At 32.6% G+C, this 15,874-nt stretch overlaps 1 non-coding gene across 1 annotated transcript; it reads left to right on the top strand.

Moving 5' to 3' along the window:
* Window positions 1-108: 108 nt before the first annotated feature.
* Window positions 109-2,232, top strand: LOC103861327. The gene is made up of 6 exons (XR_004456439.1): window positions 109-317; window positions 643-1,318; window positions 1,391-1,471; window positions 1,561-1,636; window positions 1,731-1,808; window positions 1,899-2,232. It is a non-coding gene; the product is annotated as an uncharacterized LOC103861327 (transcript).
* The last annotated feature ends 13,642 nt before the right edge of the window (window positions 2,233-15,874 follow it).

Raw genomic sequence — 15,874 nt, 5'->3', positions numbered from 1 at the left:
TGGCAAAATGACAGTTTCTATAATAAAACAGAGCATATAAAGTAATAAAAATCCTTGTGAACAAATGAAAAAGTAATAAATATCCAAAACAGGCATTTTTTTGTTTCAGAAATTAATAGAAAATCTAAGAATGACATGTTTAATTACAAAAATGGTGTTCGGGGGCGAAGCGTGTAAACCTCTTGAGAAGATTCTTTCATCTTCTTCCCCCACCCCGGAGAAAACTGCATAAAGGGTTCAAAGAAAATTCTCAACTTGGAACCGATAAAAAAATTTCGTCTTTTCAAGTTTTGATATTTGCTTGTTGTTCTTCAAAGGTATAACCTTTGATATCTCTAACTTGAATTTTGCTGTTTTGATTTGGTTATGGTTAGTTTTTTTTTCGTTAAACCAATTTTGATTGCAATTGCTTTATGATCTTAAGAGTTTCTGAGCTGTTTAGCGGTTATGTTCTTCGATTTTGATACATCACTCTGGTTTTTGCTCTCCTTTAGATTGATTATGTTCGGTAATTTGGTTGGATTGGTTTACTGCTTGCTTATGATTGAGACTTTGTTTCGTTCTCAAAGTTGTTTTGTTAGTGTTTTTTTTTTATGACAAAACAGTTTCAGTTTTGATCTTGTGAATTGTGTAATAAAATAGGGAAGATGCAAGGAGGTGGTAGAGATCCTTTCAACTCTGGTGGTCCTTTTGGTGGCCCTTTTGGTAGCCCTTTTGGTAGCCCTTTTGGTGGCCCTAACAATGGTCCACCGAATCTCATGTCTAACTTCTTCGGAGGGAGAGATCCGTTCGATGACCCTTTCTTCACCCAGCCTTTTGGTGGTGGCATGTTTCAGTCCAGCTTCTTTGGTCCCACCATGGATCCTTTCGCTGGAATGCGTCCTCCTCCTTCAGGTTTTATCGAGAATCATCACCAGCCACCACCACAGCAGAGAAGGTCTCATGGACCGATTATTGAAGAGATTGATTCAGACGATGAGGGTGAAGGGGATGGAGGTAAAGAGAAGAAAGTAAGGCTAGGGAAACATGGCAGGTCAAGCACCGAGACTGAAACCGAAGTTGCTAGAGCAGAAGGTGATACAGTAGTTTCGAAGCGGAATGTTTATGTTTCTTTGTAAGTGACTGTGTGTTTGCTTATGTTTCTGCAGAGAGAAGGAACAGACAAATGCAAAACATGAATGCAAATGCAATGGTGAACAATGGGCAGTGGCAACCACAAACTAGTAGTTACAGTTTCCAGAGCTCCACTGTTACATACGGTGGTCATGACGGAAACTACTATACTTCATCCAAGACAAGAAGGACTGGAAGTGATGGGGTGAGTTGTAACTGTTAAACGCATTTAGTTTATGTGTTCAACTACTAAAAACTTGTCTGATTGTGAGAGCAGTTAACTCTTGAAGAAAGCAAAGAAGCTAATACTGCAACACGCGAAGCGGCGCACAGGATTTCAAGAGGCTTACATAACAAGGTAGCCTGAGGATGATGAATGATCTTTCTCCTTTGTTTGTTGTTGATCAATGATTGAGCTCAATACAAGTGGTCTTCTTATGCTTGCAGGGCCACACAGTTGCGCGTAAACTTAACTCAGATGGTCGTGTTGATACAACGCAGACCTTGCACAATTTAAATGAAGGTAGAGTAACACTTTGTTGATGAGAGAACCTTCAAATTAAGATAATTATGTAACCGTTTCTTTTTTTCTTGCTTTCAATTGCAAAATTCTGCAGATGAGTTGGCTGATTTTGAACAGTCTTGGAGTGGAAATGCTAGAATGCACTTACCCGGTTCGTCTGGTTCCTTTGGCAGTAAGTAGTCAAATTACACCGTACATCTTTCTTTCTTTTTTGGTTCTTCTTACAATAAGAAAACCTGTCTTTTTTTTGACATGGTTACAGGTGGTCTTGTAAACAGAGAGCAACCAATGTCGCTTCCTTCAACTGATCCAAGCTCTTCTTCACGTGCAAGAGCAGAGTCATCCAGAAGACCAAAGGCTGCAATGAATTTTAGAGGACATGGCAGAAACTAAATCTTAGGACTATCATGTCCTGTTAGTGAATGTAACCGAAGACTATATCATCTACTTTACTCAGGGTGCATCGATAGTGTAGCCTGTATGATGACATATGACTTTGAGGCGCTTATGATAATGATATATGCATGTTTTTATTACATTAACCTGTTCTTAGCTGCTTGTAATCAAGTAATCAGATCAAGGCTTTTCTTGAGCCATAGACATATGCTCGATTATCTTAGTGCGATTCAGTTTTTGAGATGATGGCTTCAAGTCTACTAGACATGGCCAGGATGGCCATTTTATTGGAATCCAAAAATTCGAACAAGAACCTATTTGAAAATACTCTATGCCAAACCGAATAAAAAAATATTACAAATATTTTGTTAGCTCTAAAATATTTTTAGCCAAAACGAAACAAAAAAAATGATCCGGATAGATATGGATCCAAATAGATCTGGATCCGAATAAATCTAATACGTACGATAAGGATCCGGATAGATATGGATCCAAATAGATCTGGATCCGAATAAATCTAATACGTACGATAAGAATCGATTTAGGGTCTTTTAAAGTTTTAAAATGTGGATGTTGAATATAATGAACAAAAAAAAGTTTTTTTTTAGAATGGGTTTTCAAGACTAAGATTTTTAAAGTCTAGAAGAATTGATTGACAATTCTTTACACAACCACAAAGCCTCAACAGTCCAAACAACAATCAGACCCTAAATGAATTTAACATTAGAATGATTATGACATATAAGTGATAGTATTATTATCTTGCCAAAACTTACAACATACTGTGATCTCTCATATTGTTGGTAAAGCAATAAAGCATTACGATCAAACTATGGGTCTGACTGGTGACCATTCGAGAATCAAAAGGAACGAATAAAAAAGAAATGTACGGGAACAAAATATCAGGAATGAAAAGGAATGGTTGTTTTTTATCAAATTTAACAAGGAATAATTTTGTTCTTAAATTCTCTACAAAAAAAGGAATTATTATTCCTTGTGAATGGTGATTTTTTTTAGGAACGTTAGGGAATTCATTATTCCTCACCGTTCCCTGGTCACCATTCATACCCATGTTTTTTCTACCTAAAAAAGAGTAATTTCATGATTGTAAGAGAAATTATTATAAGTTTTATTTTTGCATCTTTTTTTTTGCAAATACTGCTTTGTCTTTAGACATGTACTTGACTTGGCTATTTCATAAGTAGTGAAATGTTTTTAAAATAATAGTATTAAAGTAAGAATACTAATTAACTATCCAGTATACAATAACTTATTTGCTACTACTAGATGGTAATATCATAACTTATTTGTTATTTAGTAGAACAAAGTGATTTTGACACATGTATTCTCTACAATCACTTTCACTAAATAAATATGACATGACATGCTAGAAATGATGACATAGCTTATGGTTAAATATGACATGAATAATTACATTTAATGCTTAATTATATTTTTGGTAAATCTTTTAGAATAAGGTAGTAAAATGATACATTATCAGTAAAGTAAATCTATTCAAATATGACATTAAATTATATAATAATAGAAAATACGAATATTTACAAATTTTAAAATATTAAGTATTTCTATTTTCATAATTATACAATTTTATTACTAAAAAATATTTTCATTTTTTGCAGTTTTTCAAAAAATTTTAAAAAATTTAATCTTAATATTATTAATTTCTTTTATATATCTACAAATTTTAGAAATATTGTTTAGTTTTACTTTCTGATAATTATACAACTTTATATCAAACTTTTTTTTTTTAATTTTATACAAGGTTATTTAATATATTTTATCCAAAAGAAATAGATAAAAAAATTTATCTAAGATTATAATTTTGAATATATGTATCTATTCTTAAATATATTTTGTTTATTTATCTTAATTTTATGTTCAATTAAATCAAAATTTATATTAAAATATTAGTAAAATAATAAAATCTAAAATAATAATATATAACTAAAAATAGTAATTTAAATTTAAAACTTTTATCACCGCACATGGTGGAGGAATATACCTAATTATAAAATATATACACAATAGAAATCTAAACGCGGTGAGGGAAATAGTGAATCTAAATAGAATAATGTATAGTATTTATTTTTTTGGTGTCCTTTATCACGCCGGTCGCTGAGTGCTTACATTATCTACCTTGGGGACTCACCAGTGATTTGGCGAGCAAAGAAACAGGATGCTGTTGCTCTATCTTCGGCAGAAGCCGAATATCGGTCCATGTCTGTCACGCTTAAGGAGCTAAAATGGTTGAAGGAACTCCTGCAGTCGTTTGGCATCTTGCATTCTACTCCTACGCGTCTCATTTGCGACAGCAAGTCAGCCTTATACATCGCCGCAAATCCGGTATTTCACGAAAGAACTAAACACATTGAAAGGGACTGTCATCATGTTCGAGATGCTGTTAAGTCTAAGTTGATTGCAACAGAACATGTCTCCTCAAAGAACCAGCTTGCAGACATTCTCACTAAGGCTCTACCGCGTCCTCATTTTGAAGATCTTATGTCCAAGTTGGGTATTCGAAACCTCACACTTCCAACTTGAGGGGGAGTAATAAGATAACTATCATATTATATAGGATAAATACTACTTATGAGGAGATAACAATGTAGTTACTCAGGTCCTTATCTATTTAGGCCTTCTACGTTGTATATATACAGGCACATTGCCAAAGAGATGGATAACACAAACTATACTTTTACATTCTAAAGTTATTTCAATGTATAGTATTGAACCTAATTAATCTTTTGATTTTACGATCTATTAATACAAAATATATTCATTGGTTTTTGATGATGTTGAACATAATTAACATTTACCATCTATTAATTCAAAATCAAACCCCTTGGTTATATTCAATGAGTTAACAGCAACATTGTTGACATTCTTCTTTGGCTTGGCCTTACTCTAACTTCTACTCTCGGCCAGCTCCAACTTGCTCTGTTTCACTCTCTGTTTTTCGCTCTGTTTTTGTTCTTACCTCACTCATGCTTGTTACTTATGTTCTCTGGCTTATGTTTCATACTTGTGTTACAACTGAACATAAGCACACACACTCTCTTTACTCTCTCTCTCTCTCCCTCTCTCTCTTTTAAGTTTGTTGTTGTTCTTGTAGAGAGAAGAGAGTAAGCTTTAGTTGTCTACATTGTTAACCTTTTTTCATTACCTTTCTTCAAACACAAAAATACATACTTATAGTAGATTTCTCTACTAACTCCACTTACTTGCATCCACATCTAACCTATTATTTTAGGTCCTAGACTCTCTTACACAAGTCACATTACTCATACTTAGAATTAGTCTTACAAGTAAGGTTAACCAACTAACCTTACACATTCAACAACTCCTACTCATACTTCCACTTACTTCAACTTAACTTAGTTACCTTACCAACTAACTAGTTACTCTTATTTTTCTTGTTGGGTAACTTCTAGTTACATAACCCATTCATCTTTGACTTCCTGTTATCCATGTTGTCCACGTTGGTTGCTCCTACTTCTTCCTCCGTTTCTTGCACTCCAAGCTTCTTCTTCTTTTTCCATTCCTTTGTAGCTTCTTCTAAGCTACTCTTGTTTGGCAAGCTTCTTTTCTTCCACTTCTTCTTCTCTCTTGATTTCACCTTCTCTTTGTGTGTTTAATCAAAGGTTTAATTTCCAACACTCCCTCTTGAATCCTATGTTTAAACTCTTCTTGTTCTTCTTGTGATTCTCCCTCTTGATATGAATCTCCAAGAGCTTCTTCTTTTTTTGCGAATTTTCTTTGTCACCTCCTTGACACATTTTCTTCGCAATCTTCTCTGTTCCCGTGAGCTTTCCTCACGTCTCCACCAGCTGCGTGTGCAACCAGCTCCTGCTCCCTCTTTGATGAGATTCTTCCTGTTCACCTTGCTTCCTCCGTTTCTTAGGTGAGCAAGTCTTGTTCTCGGTTTTGCTTGAGCTTTTATAATTGCCTCATCCGAGATTTGCTCCTTCATTGGTTTGTTGTCTTCTTTGATCACCAACTTGTGCTATTTGTTTCTGAGAACGATCATTGTCTTGTTCAACTTTGGTCTTCTTGGTTTCTCTTAACCTTCACCTCAGTTTTCTTTGCCTTAGTATGTTTCCAACTCCTTGACCATCTCTTTCATCACCAAATTCTTTGCCTTCTTACCATAACCAATCTTGTTCATGTGAGCCTCTTGTGCTTCACATGTCTCTTGTTCTGAACCATCTCCTATTGTTCCTGTTTTTGTCGAGCCTTTAGCTCCATCTTCTTCTTCATCACTGTCACTGAAGCTTTTTCTTTACCAACTTGTGCCTTTAATTCTCCAAACCATCACCTCAGCGTTCTTTACCCTTGGACTCTTTGATTCTTTAAACTTTCACCTTGATTTGTAACCAAGGTTCTTCCATCTTCAGCTTTGAACATCTCTGATTCTCCATTTGCGGTTTATCCCTTCCATCTCTGTAATGGATGAGAATATCCAGCAACTCCCACAGCTTCCTTGATCTTCTTTGATCTCCACCATGGTTTTCTTCCTTCTTCATTCATGTCTCCCTCTTGGAGATAACTCTTTGTTGTTCTTTGCTTCAGCCTCATATTTCTTCTCTTCGGCAACAAACTCAGCTAACATCCATTTCTTGTTTGATTGTAGGTACTGTCACGTTGCCGTATTCGTGGGATCTTCTTCGCCGACCTTCTTCTTTTCTTCTTCAGTCTTTCTTAGTCTAACCTTGTAACATCCCGGTTTCTGGTATATGCGAAAAGACTTAAAGAAAATTTATTTGGCCTATCTATGTCATTAAAGTTGACTTAACTTTTTCGTCACACATCCGTTTAAAACTCCAGAGTTAAGTGTTCTTGGGCTAGAGTAGTGACCTATTAAGAAATGATTCGCGATACCGTGCGTGTGAAGCTAAAACACGAAGAAAGGCCGAATGATGATTGCAGGATCAGTAAACAAGACTTTCGGACCTTGGAAAATTAACGCATGGAATGAGGCCTACAAGCCAAGTGAGTGAACATGGGTGACCCATTAACCGTAGGCGGTCGGAGCGTTGTAGACCTCTTCTTCACAACCATGTACAGCTCTGATACCATATTAAACTTTTTCTCCTTCTTGGCTTGACCTCCACTCACTTACAGCCAGCCTCTCTTTCTCTTGTTCTCACGTAAGACTGTTTTGTTCAGCCTCTGTTTCCGTTCTCAATATTTCTATTTCAATACTTGTGTGTTCTCATCACATTTTCTTTGTGTGTTTAATCAAAGGTTCAATTCCAACAAAACATTCAGTATTTCTATGTACCAGATATTTATTATCCAAGGATTTTTTAACATGAAGTTCTCACAAATTACATTGATTTCATTATGAAAGGTTTATTAACATGAATCTCTCACAAAATTTACTATTATTTAGTTATAACATTTCAAAAGCTTAAGTAAACTCATGATAAATGTCTTCAAGAATTTTTTAATCTCTTATTTGACATGATTTTCAAAACATTTACGAGATTTTGATTAAATATCAATATAATTTATGTTGACATTTTGAATTATTCAAATTGAGATAGAATTTATATATTTATCTGGATGACGACATCACACCCATACATATTAGGGGCATATATAGCTGAATTTTACGTTTCGAGAGATGTGTGAGGAGATATTTTCGTGCATCCACATCTGGGAGTCTCGTAAGTTGATTCTTATGTTCCTCATTTAATTCCAACATTTCATTAGTAAGGAAAAATAAAAAAGGTTCTGCAAAATCACAAGGTATACGAAATTAGAATATTACGGTACCTTAGCTGATTGCCAGTTCATTTATTGCTGAATCTATTTTCGTCCTTAAATTATTGAGAATATTTTTGTAAACCATTTGCGGACCAACATAACCATGTATGGGGTCGTGTATGCGAGCCTCTGCCTCGTAACAGAGAGCGTTCACAGCATATTCACGTTGCCAAGGTTCTTCAAGACGACTTAAAATCTTGTAGACATTTTCGACTCCAAAAACTTTATGAACAGATCAAATTTACCAGGCTCTGTCGATGGAAAATATGGTGCCATAACGCATGAATTCCCACTCCCAAGTGTACAAGGACCGTTGTTCGTGAAGTTGCATGCAGCACAAATTGGTAAATCCATTTTTCTTATTTTCAGGTTTTCCTATAATTTTTAAAGATGACATTATAAATAAATTTATTCAGTGAAGATTAACATATGCACATTATATATATATACTAATAAAATAATATTTTATATATAAATAAAGATACACATTAGCATTTGGTTAACCGATATTATTGGATGGATGGTTAACTTGAGTGAAAGAAGATGGAAAGACTCTATGTCAGATAGAGTGTTTGAGTTTTACAGATAAGCTCAACGTCTGTTTTCTGTTATAACGACTTAGGTAACTGTATCTTCTTTGAAGCTTGACATTTCTTGAGTCACAGAGGTTAGTTAAGTGTGCTATGCCATGCTTGATGTCAAAGCAACTTTGCTGCAATGCTGTTTGAGATATCCAGAATCAGACATGTTATGAAGAGTTGATTTATCGGTGTCTGTTTCACCCCGAGGTTGCTTGAGTTCAATATTCACATCATCAAAAGCAGAACAAGCTCTCAGAGGAGGAAAATCAAGGCCCCATAAATCAGTATTGTTCTCAAACTGGAATCTCTCATTCAACTTCTTGAGACCTTTCACAAGTTCAATAAAAACATAGACGAAAATCGAGTCAAGAAAACAGAGAGAGAGAGAGAGAGAGAGAGAGAGAAACTTTACAAAGGACAATTCTATGAATCTTTACTCACCAGGAGGAACAAAGCCGGAGAGAGACTTGTTGCGCAAGTCAAGAGTGTCAAGCTGAGAAATGGTGTCTAGGGTTTTTGGTAGTACTCCTAAAAGATTGTTGAAGCTTAGATCAAGCCTAGTTCAATGAGATTTGTGATCCATTTAATATTTCTCCAGATAGAGACTATTGTAATGTAAGTAAAGACCTGATCAACATTTGAGCTCCATTAAAGCTTTCAGCTCGGCATTAGCTACAAAAATGGTGGGGTTGAAAGAGAGTTTTTCTCTCTCTCTCTCTCTCTCTCTCTCTCTCTCTCTCTCTCTCTCTCTCTCTCTCTCCTCTCTCTCTCTCTCTTCTCTCTCTCTCTCTCTCTCTCTCTCTCTCTCTCTCTCTCTCTCCTCTCTCTCTCTCTCTCTCTCTCTCTCTCTCTCTCTCTCTCTCTCTCTCTCCTCTCTCTTTCTTTCTCTCTCTCTCTTTCTTGACTTGAAAATGAGGTAAAAGAATGAAACTTTCAACAAAAAATAAATAGTTTTTTTAAGAACTTTTGAAAATTTTATACCCGTGGAGTTTTAGCAGCCTAGTAAGATTTTAATACTAAAGCCTATGCTAAACGCTCTGGCATCGATGGCCTACTTGTATGTCAAAATACTCGAGTGTAGGATGTCGTCTAGAAATTTTATATTCTTTTCTCCCAATTTTTTTTTTTAGAAACAGTTATATCACAAATGTTAGACAAAAGATATGACTTTTTGTACAGTTTTCTTGTTTTTGTTTTTGTTTTTGAATGGTTAATAGTTACCATTTATCAATACAAAAGATATTCGTTAATTTTTGTTTATGTTGAACGTAATTAATCTTTACCATATGTTAATACAAAAACTAAACTCTTTTTTGATATTCATTAACATTCCTATTAATACAAAATATATTTACTAATACGCGAATGACAATCATAAGAAATTAACCAAAAAACTAAACTCTAAATGAAAAGTGGTGAACCTAATTAATTGTTTGATGTTCATTAATTTTAAATTTTATACAATTTGTTTTTGAAACTTCACCAAAGTAACAAGCTGATGAATTAAAAAAATCTTTTTGAGTACCCACACAGTACAATCAAGAATATGTAACCGATCTCAATAGAATGTGGAAATACAAGGTTAATCAGAGGAATGAAAAAAAGTTTGTGGAAAGAAACACGAGAGAGAAAGAACAAAGAACAAATGAGTACATAATCAGTTAACAACAACGTCTATGACCAAATATTTTTTTTTTTGATTTCATTAGTAAATGTTTATTAACATGAATCTCTCACAAATGTTACTATTATTTAGTTAGAAATTTTCAAAAGCTTAAGAAACTCATGCTAAAATCTCTTCAAGAATTTTTCAATCTCTTATTTGATATGATTTTCAAAACATTTACGAGATTTTGATTAAATATCAATACAAATCATATTGATACTTTGAATTATTCAATTTGAGATAGAATTTGGACATTAGCTGGAAGACAACATCATACCCATAAATATAAGGGGCATATACAGCTAAATTTTACCTTTCGGGAGATATGTGTGAGGAGATTTTTCCTTTTTGTTTGTACAAATCAAATAAATAAAACAACATGAATATCTATTATTAAAAAGAAACAACTATATAAACTTTTGATGTAATTGAAATAAAAGAAAAGACATCAAATTATCCTGGGAATTGAGGTGCATACAATTACAAAACAAAGAGACTTTAATAAATTTCACCAAAAGTATGGTTGGTTTTCGTTTGGAGGTGCAGATGATAGTCAGGAAGATGTTGATGCACCATCAGCTCTATGAACATCACCTTGATCATTTTCTCTCATCCCAACGATTTTATCCACGTTCCTTCGTGCATCCACATCTGGGAGTCTGGTAAGTTGATTCTTCTGATTCTCATTTAATTCCAACATTTCATTAGTAAGGAAAAATAAAAAAAGGTTCTGCAAAATCACAAGGTATAAGAAAATTTGAATATTACGGTACCTTAGCCATGGTGATTGACAGTTCATTTTTTTGCAGAATCTATTTCCCTCTTTAAATTATTAAGAATATTATTGTAAATCATTTGCGTACCAAGATAACCATGTATGGGATCGTGTATGCGAGCCTCTGCCTCGTAGCAGAGAGCGTTCACAGCATATTGATGTTGCCAAAGTTCCTCAAGACGACTCAGAATCTTGTAGACATTTACGACTCCAAATACTTTATTAATACGATCAAATTTTTTAGGCTCTGTCAATGGGAAATAGGGTGCCATAATGCATGCATTCCCATTCCCAAAGGTACAAGGGCCGGTCATGAATTCGCATGCAGCCCAAATTGCCATAACCGTTTTTCTTCTTTTTAGGTTTTTCTTTAATTTTTAAAGATGACATTATAAAGAAATTTATTTAGTGAAGATTAACATATGCACAATATATATATATATATATATATATATATATATATATATTAATAAAATAAGGTTTTATATACAAATAAAGCTACACAATTTAATTATGGAGGGAAGACCATAAAAGATTTTCATCTGAAACGATCGGTAGTATACAAAACGGAAAATATTGAATGGTTTATGCGTACTTAGAAAAGAAAAAGCAAGAATCAGTTTTGATAAAAAAAAATGAATTTTAAATTATTTTCTTCAAATATTAAAAATGTAAAAGAAAAGTAACTTAGAAGTTAAGGTTTTTAGAAAAGATTTACAAACATATCAATCAACTCATATTATTATACCTGGAGAATTTTGAGACTTGTGAACAGCAAAAGAAATTAAAAATTCCTGAATATGATTGTGGTTTATATTGAGAAAATGTCATGAATTTATAGGCATATCTTAAAATATGATTTAAGTAAGAAAATAAAGAATCTAATAAATATGTAAAGTTTGACTACTATGCTTTATTATTTGACCACTTGTTCAGCAAAATATTTGACTTAAAAAAAAAGATTTGACTATTATGATTTACTGTTTTGGCAAGATAAACTATTTTAAGAATGTTGACTCAAAACTGATATCATATGGTTAAGCATTTGGTTAAGCGATATTATTGGATGGATGGGTAACTTGATTGAAGGAAGATTGAAACACTCTATGTGAGATAGAGTGTTTGAGTTATACAGATAAAATCAACGTCTCTTTTCAGTTATAACGACTTAGGTAACTGTATCTTTTCATTAATTTTTGTTTATGTTGAACCTAATTAATTATTTCCATCTGTTTATGTGCATTACTTAGTGATTTAATTAACTTTCTTATTAATACAAAATATATTTACTAATACGCGATTGACAATCAGAAGAAACATATAACCAAAAAACTAAACTCTAAATGAAAAGTGGTGAACCTAATTAATCGTTTTTGATGTTCATTAATTTTAAATTTTATACAATTTGTTTTTGAAACTTCACCAAAGTAACAAGCTGATGAATTAAAAAAAAAATCATTTTGAGTAACCCACACAGTACAATCAAGAATATGTAACCGATATCAATAGAATGTGGAAATATAAGGTTAATTAGGGGAATGAAAAGAAGTTTGTGGGAAGAAACACGAGAGAGAGAGAGAAAGAAAAAAGAACAAATGAGTACACAATCAGTTAACAACAACGTCTATGACCAAATATGTTTTTCTCGAGGGGTTCTTAACATGAATCTCTCACAAATTATATGATTTTTTAATTAAAAGTTTATTAACATGAATCTCTCACAAATGTTACTATTATTTAGTTAGAAATTTTCAAAAGCTTAAGAAACTCATGCTAAAATCTCTTCAAGAATTTTTCTATCTCTTATTTGACATGATTTTAAAAATATATATGTTAGATTTTGATTAAATATCAATATAAATCATGTTGTTACTTTGAATTATTCAATTTGAGATAGAATTTGGATATTTAGCTAGAAGGCAACATCATACCCATAAATTTAAGGGGCATACATAGCTAAATTTTACTTTTCAGGAGATATGTGTGAGGATATGTTTCCTTTTTGTTTGTACAAATAAAATAAATAAAACAATATGAGTATCCATTATTAAAAAGAAACAACTATAAAAACTTTTGATGTAAATGAAATAAAAGAAAGGACACCAAATTATTCTGGGAATTGAGATGCAGACAAATACAAAGAAAAAGACTTTAATTAATTTCAACAAAACTATGGTTGGCTTTGGTTTGGAGGTCCAGATGATGGCTCGGAAGATGTTGATGCACCATCAGCTCTATGAACATCACTTTGATCATTTTTTCTCATCCCAACGATTTCATCCATGTTCCTTCGTACATCCACATCTGGGAGCCCCCTAAGTTGATTCTTCTGATCCTCATTTAATTCCAACATTTCATTAGTAAGGGTAAATAAAAAGGGTTCTGCAAAATCACAAGGTATAGGAAAATTATAATATTGTGGTACCTTAGCCATGGTGATTGACAGTTCATTTTTTGCTGAATCTATTTCCCTCTTTAAATTATTAAGAATATTATTGTAAACCATTTGCGTACCAAGATAACCATGTATGGGATCGTGTATGCGAGCCTCTGCCTCGTAGCAGAGAGCGTTCGCAGCATATTGACGTTGCCAAGGTTCCTCAAGACGACTCAGAATCGTGTAGACATTTTCGATTCCAAATACTTTATTAACACGATCAAATTTTTCAGGCTCTGACGATGGGAAATATGGTGCCATAATGCATGCATTCCCATTCCCAAAAGTACAAGGGCCGGTCATGAATTGACATGCAGTACAAACTGACATAACCATTCTTCTTCTTTTTAGGTTTTCCTTTAATTTTTAAAGATGGCATTATAAAGAAATTTATTTAGTGAAGATTAACATATGCACAATATATATATATATATAGATATATATTAATAAAATAAGGTTTTATATACAAATAAAGCTACACAATTTAATTATGGAGGGAAGACCATAAAAGAGTTTCATCTGAAACGATCAGTAGTATACAAAACGGAAAATATTGAATGGTTTATGCGTACTTTGAAAAGAAAAAGCAAGAATCAGTTTTGATAAAAAAAATAAAATTTAAATTATTTACTTCAAATATGAATAAGGTAAAAGAAAAATAACTTAGAAGTTAAGGTTTTTAGAAAAGATTTACAAACATATCAATCAATTCATATGATTATACCTGGAGAATCTTGAAACTTATGAACAACAAAAGAAATTAAAAATTCCTGAATATGATTGTGGTTTATACTGAGAAAATGCCTTGAATTTATAAGCATATCTTAAAATATAATTTAAGTAAGAAAATAAAGAATCTAATAAATATGTAAAGTTTGACTACTATGCTTTATTATTTGACCACTTGTTCAGCAAAAGATTTGAATTTTAAAAAATAGATTTGACTATTATGATTTACTGTTTTGGCAAGATAATACTATTTTGAGAATGTTGACTCAAAACTGAGATCATATGGTTAAGCATTTGGTTAACCAATATTATTGGATGGATGATTAACTTGATTGAAGGAAGATGGAAAGACTCTATGTCAGATAGAGTGTTTGAGTTGTACAAATAAAATCAACGTCTCTTTTCTGTTATAACGAATTAGGTAACAGTATATTTTCATTAATTTTTGTTTATGTTGAACCTAATTAATTTTTTCCATCTGTTAATTCAAAAACTAAACCTTTTGTTGATATTAATTAACTTTCCTATTAATATAAAATATATTTATTAATACGCGATTGACAATCATAAGAAACATATAACCAAAAAACTAAACTCTAAATGAAAAGTGGTGAACCTAACTAATCGTTTTTGATGTTCACTAATTTTAAATTTTATACAATTTGTTTTTGAAACTTCACCAAAGTAACAAGCTGATGAATTAAACAAAATCCTTTTGAGTAACTCACACAGTACAATCAAGAATATGTAACCGATATCGATAGAATGTGGAAATACAAGGTTAATCAAGGAATGAAAATAAGTTTTTGGGAAGAAACACGAGAGAGAAAGAACAAAGAACAAATGAGTACACAATCAATTAACAACAATATCTATAACCAAATTTTTTTTTTTGAGGGGTTCTTAACATGAATCTCTCACAAATTACATTGATTTCATTATTAAAGGTTTATTACCTTGAATCTCTCACAAATGTTACTATTATTTAGTTAGAAATTTTCAAAAGCTTAAGAAATTCATGCTAAAATCTCTTCAAGAATTTTTCAATCTCTTCAAGAATTTTTCAATCTCTTATTTGACATGATTTTCAAAATATTTACGAGATTTTGAATAAATATCAATATAAATCATATTGTTACTTTAAATTATTCAATTTGAGATAGAATTTGGATATTTAGCTGGAAGGCAACATCATACCCTTAAATATAAGAGGCATACATAGCTAAATTTTACCTTTCGGGATATATGTGTGAGGATATTTTTCCTTTTTGTTTGTACAAATCAAATAAATAAAACAACATGAGTATCCATTATTAAAAAGAAACAACTACGTAAACTTTTGATGGAATTGAAATAAAAGAAAGGACGCCAAATTATTCTGGGAATTCAGATGCAGACAAATACAAAAAAAGACTTCAATTAATTTCACCAAAATTATGGTTGGTTTTGGTTTGGAGGTCCAGATGATGGCCCGGAAGATGTTGATGCACCATCAGCTCTATGAGCATCACCTTGATCATTTTCTCTCATCCCAACGATTTCATCCACGTTCCTTCGTGCATCCATATCTGGGAGTCCCCTAAGTTGATTCTTCTGATCCTCATTTAATTCCAACATTTCATTAATAAGGACAAATAAAGAGGGTTCAGTAAAATCACTAGGTATAGAAAGATTAATAGCCATGGTGATTAACAGTTCATTTATTGCTGAATCTATTTCCCGCTTTAAATTATTGAGAATATTATTGTAAACCATTTGTGGACCAAGATAACCATGTATGGGGTCGTGTATGCGAGCATTTGCTTCTTAGCAGAGAGCGTTCTGATAGACTATGGATTTGACCCATTTTATCCATAGTTTATAA

The sequence above is a fragment of the Brassica rapa genome, chromosome A03, assembly GCF_000309985.2.
Source record: "Brassica rapa cultivar Chiifu-401-42 chromosome A03, CAAS_Brap_v3.01, whole genome shotgun sequence".
Taxonomy (NCBI): domain Eukaryota; kingdom Viridiplantae; phylum Streptophyta; class Magnoliopsida; order Brassicales; family Brassicaceae; genus Brassica; species Brassica rapa.
Note: the sequence above shows the minus strand (reverse complement) of the source record. Positions and strands in the feature narration are given on the sequence as shown.